Below are 5,791 nucleotides of genomic sequence, written 5' to 3' on the forward strand. Positions count from 1 at the left end.
CTTCCCTTACCCCTGCTAGTGATTTACAATTTGTTTACAAATAAGTTCTGTCTGCTATTGGAACATTGCTGCCAGGTGCAGATCTATTGGAGAAGCTTTTATTGAAGAACCTTTATTGCCTCTTACAAATAACCTTTTGAAGTGCAGTTTAAATAGCATAAAAGTCACTCATTATAAGTATACAATTCAATGACTTTTAGTAAATTTATATAGTTTCACATTCATCACTGTGATCCAGATATAAAACATTTCCAGAATCCTGAAAATGTTTCTGATGCCCATTTACAGTCACTTCTCACAACCAACCCAAGCCCTAAGCAACACTGTGCTGTTTCTATAGATTTGCCTTTACTAGAAATTTTATTTAAATAGAATCATACAATATGTAGGTTTTCGTGTCTAACTTCTTTCACTGACAAATGTTTTTGAGGTTAATCCATGTTGTTGCATGTATCAGTAGTTCATTTTTACTGCTGGGTTGTATTTCAATGCACAGTTATATCCCATTTTGTTTATCCATTCACCAGTTTATGGACATTTGGATTGTTCCTTTTTTTTTTTTTTTTTTTGGTTATTATGAATAATGCTACTCTAAACATTCGCATACAAGTCTTTGTGTGGACACAGATATTCACTTGTTGGGGGTAGATGCCCTGGAGTGGAATTACTGGGTCATCTGGTAGGTGTATGTTTAACTTCTTAAAGAAAATACCAAACTGTTCCCATAGTTACTGTACCATTTTACATTCCTACCAGCAATGTATATACTGGTCCAGTTTCTCCACTTCCTTGCCAATACCTAGTATTTTCAGTGTTTTTGATCATAGCCATTTTAATGGGTCTAGGTGGTATCTCTTTGTGATTTAAATGTGCATTTCCCTAATGACTAATGAAGTTAAGCATCTTTAAAGTGGCCTTCCTACATCGTCTTTGGTGAAATGTCTATTTAAATATATTGCATTAAGAAAACATTCAAATCTCTTACCTTCTTTTTGCCCTTTGGTGACACTATTTTCCAGCTCCATGAAATGACAATTAATTGGGACTCTAAGAGTCCCTATTCAGATATTTCAGTGGGTTGATGAGGAGATAAGAGACACTAATACTTTGGAAAGGTATTAACCTGAAGTTATAAAGCTACCTTAGTGCTATGTCTGGACCCATGTAGACTATCTCCTAAATGCAGCTAATAGGTGCTGGACAACAATTGTGATGCCAAACATTTTTAATCTCAAAAAATCTTACTTATCTCAAGAGCTGATTTTGAAAAGGAATTCAGAGGGAATTTATCTGAATGAACTCTAGTTTAAACTATAAGAAATGTCAAAGGTGAACCACCTTAAGAATTAAAGATGAAATGGTCCAGACAATGGAATATTATTGAGAAATAAAAAGCGATGAGCTATCTGCCAAGAAAAGATTTAGAAAAAGGAAACTTAGATGCATGTTACTAATTAAAAGAAGCCAAACTGACAAGGCTACCTACTGTATGATTCCAACTATGTGATATTCTGGAAGAAGCAAAACTATGACACCGTAAAAAGCTCAGTAGTTGTGAGGGGCCCATGGGGAGCAAGAGATGAAAAGGTGGAGCTAAGAGAATTTTTAGGGCAATGCAATTACTCTATGATACTGTAATGATGGAGATGTGTAATTATATATTTTTCTACACCCACAGAAAGCACAACACCAAGAATAAACTCTAATATCAACTATGGACTTTGGGTGATAATGATGTGTGAATGTAGGTTTATCAATTGAAATAAATGTACCACTCAGATGGGGGATATTGATAATGGAGGAGGCTCTGTGTGTGTGATGGGCAAGGGGCAATGGGAAATCTCTACACTGTCTGCTCAATTTTACTGTGAATCTAAAACTGCCCTAAGAATCAATTCTACTAAAAAAAATGAAACATGTTTATCCAGGGAAAATGTGCTCCTTGCAATCCAAGCAACTTAGTGTGTGGGCCAACTCCTTTCTTTTTCACACTCTCTCTGTCAAATCCTTTATTTTGTGGAAAAGTCAATGAGTTGCTCTATTCACTAATTTCTTCAGCAGCCTATGCTTTTTTTTTTTAAGACATGCATACCACAAACCACTCTACTTGCTGGTCACCACATACACCACCTTCAAATTTGCAAAACTCCTGTTTGGAGGCCTGTGCTTTTTATTGTTGTGGGTTTTTGTCGTTGTTGTTGATTTGTTTTCAGTTAAACTAAGATAAAAAGATTCTTCTTGTTCTGTGAAACAGGAGACATGGCTATATAGCAATGCTATAACAATATTCTTTCCAGAAAAATCACAGTTTGGTTCACAAGCTTAAGAAATGCTGTAATATAGAATTTACCAGTTTACCTTTGTTGGTTTATATTGCAAACTCATTCCTGAAAAGCCATGAGGGAAAGATTTTTTCTTTTGACTAGTCAGCTACAGTTCATTTTTCCAGATTAACCTAATGAGAATGAGGCTGAACAATTCTGAGCGGAACAGACTTGCTTGCAGTTAGAGAGACTCAGGATTGCTCCAAACCAAGTCTTTTGGCTCACTCTTCCCTGCCACATCTCAAGCCACAGTGAAGCTTTGAAAAAAAATGCCTATTAAAAAGTGCTTCACAATTCTGGGACCCCAGACTGTGTTGCTTCTAAATATATTCGCTCTGTCCTCATAAAATACAGACTAGGCTCCCACTAATTTACAAAAATAAATCCCATTCCCATTGGACTGATTCTGTGACCTGATTCTGTGAAGGCTAAGAGCACATCTCCTGGATATCCTTGTTTCTTCAGGACCCCGCAGAGAGCCATGCATATGGAATACATTCAGTAATTATTTGTTGACTAAACAAACACTGAATGTTATCTTAACATTGTTGTTAACTTTGTGAAATGTTGAATGAATATCCGGAGACTACCTTCTAGCTCAGTATTTTCAGGCTTCTTTAAATTTATTCCTTTTCACGCAATATAGTTAAAATGAAGAAACCAGTGTTATATATTCTGGAATGGTGCTAACACATTATAAAAAATACAGAATTACCAATACCTAACTATGTCACTTTAATTCTCCCGTAATTACTCAAATGTGTTTTATCTTACAAACATACGTGAGATTGGTTGTATAACTACAATGCCTAGAAAGGAAGGGTTATAGAGGTAAATCAGGAAGAAAGCTTACTTTCAAAGGAGCTTAGAATTCAGGGTAGGAGGCAGAGAGTTAAACAAATAACACAAGGGATTGAATACAGGTGGGAGGAATGGGGTGGGGAAAGAGAGAAAACCCTGATTGTCAATAGAATCATCCTGAAACTTCCAAATGGAAGTGCCAGTGATAAGGCCCAGTTTATACTCCCAGGGATATATGGCTGCGAGCAGAAGCAGGTGGAAGCCACTGCTCCTGAGTCCCAGTGATGTGGCTAATGGTCAGGAGCCCACCCTATCCCAGTTTAAGGGACCCAAGGATGTTAGAAAGATGTATACAATCCTCTAGACCTGTCACATTAATTTTTCTGAGCATAGGTGTATTAATTTATCATACTGTCTAAGTTTTTCCCAGAGTCTATTATTCATTGGTTTAAGATTCTAAGTTTATGGAAACCATGTTATTTTATTGGACAGAAATTAAATTAAAAATATGTAACCTATAGGGGGCGCCTGGGCTGCTCAGTCGGTTGAGAGTCCAACTCTTGATTTCAGCTCAGGTCATATCTCAGGGCATCAGGCTCCTCCCTTAGTGGGGAGTCTGCTGGAGACTCTCTCTCCCTCCCCCTCGGCCCTCCCCCCACCAACTTTCTCTCTCTCTCAAATAAATAAATAAATCTTAAAAAAAAAAAAGAAAACGTGTAACCTATAGAAATAAAGATGTACTATTTTATTTTTGACTTGACTTCTGGGACTGCTGTGCTATTCTAGAGGTTCATAAATATTGCAGATGACACCTCCCTGCCTATCTTTATTGTCTTTTAGTAAATGAAATTCACCATCCTTTAATGTGACCCTTTCAGGAAAAGGGCTGCAAAGGCTATTGACACCTTTTTATTTATTTATTTATTTATTTATTTATTTATTTATTTATTTATTTTTAATTTTTTTTTAAGATTTTATTTTTATTTATTTGACAGAGAGAGACCCAGCGAGAGAGGGAACACAAGCAGGGGGAGTGGGAGAGGGAGAAGCAGGCTTCCCGCCGAGCAGAGAGCCCGATGCGGGGCTCGATCCCAGGACCCTGGGATCGTGACCTGAGCCGAAGGCAGACACTTAACGACTGAGCCACCCAGGTGCCCCTATTGACACCTTTTTAATTCAAACTGCACATTAAAATTTTAACAACATTTTCCAATACTAATATTTTTTACATTAAACATTTTGTTTTGTAATAATTATAGAGTCACGGGCAGTTGTAAGGTATTACAGAGAGGTCCTGTGTATCCTTCACGCAGCTTCCCCTAATGGTTACATCTTACCTAATTATAATCCTATATCCAGACTAGGAATATGACACTGGCACAGTCTGTGTTTATATTTCTAAGTCATCTTATCTCCTGGGTAGTTTTGTAGCCACCACTGCAATCAAAATACAGAACTATCCCATGACTACAAAGATCTCCCTTGTGCTGCTTCCTTCTAGTCATATCCTCTTCCCTGCCATCCCAGACTATCCCCAGTTGCTGGCAACTGCTACTTTGTTTTCCATCCCTATACTTTTATTTTAAAATGTCTTGTGAATAAATTCACCTAGCATGAAAAAATGAAATTTTTTAATCCAGCATAATGACCTTGAGAACCATCCAAGTCATTGGGTGCATTAATAGTTATCCCTTTTTAGTTCTGTAGAGTGTTACATGATATCAACAAACTATGAAACAGTTTGTTTCACCATTAAGGGGCATTTTAGTTGCTTCCAGTTGTAGGCTATTACAAATAAGGCTGCTGTGAATAATTGTGTACAGGCTTTTGTGGGAACATTAGTTTCATTTGTTTGAGATAAACGTTCAAGAGTACAAATTGCTGAATCATATAGTAAAGTATGTTTAATATTTTAAGAAACTGACAAAATGTTTTTCAGACTGACTGTATGATTTGACATTCCTACTAGCAATGCATGCAAGATCCAGTGTCTCTGAATCCTTGTCAGCATTTGGTATTGTCACTGTTTTCTCTTGAGCTAATCTAATAGGTGTATAATGATATCTCACGGTGGGCTTAATTTGCACTTCCCTAATGGCCAGTGATGTTGAACATGTTTTCATGTGCTCATTTGTCATCAGTATATCATTTCCAGGGAAATTGCTGTATTTGTCATTTATTTTATTGAATTTGTTTTTTTAATGTTGAGCTCTGAGAATTACTTATGTGCTCTTTTTAAAAATTTTATTATGTTATGTTAGCCACCATACAGTACATCATTAGTTTTTGATGTAGTGTTCCATGATTTATTGTTTGCATATAACACCCAGTGCTCATTGCAATACGTGCCCTCCTTAATACCCATCACCAGGCTAACACCCCCCCCCCATTCCCCTCTAAAACCCTCAGTTTGTTTCTTGGAGTCCATAGTCTTTCATAGCTCATCTCCTCCTCCTATTTCCCCCCATTCCTTTTTCCCTTCCTTCTCCTAATGTCCTCCATGCTCTTCCTTATGTTCCACAAATAAGTGAAACCATATGATAATTGACTTTCTCTGCTTGACTTATTTCACTTAGCATAATCTCCTCCAGTCCCATCCATGTTGATGCAAATGTTGGGTATTCATCCTTTCTGATGGCTGAGTAATATTCCATTGTATATATGGA

This window comes from Mirounga leonina, unplaced genomic scaffold (genome assembly GCF_011800145.1).
Source record: "Mirounga leonina isolate KUSES-001 unplaced genomic scaffold, KU_Mleo_1.0 Mir_82, whole genome shotgun sequence".
NCBI classification, from domain to species: domain Eukaryota; kingdom Metazoa; phylum Chordata; class Mammalia; order Carnivora; family Phocidae; genus Mirounga; species Mirounga leonina.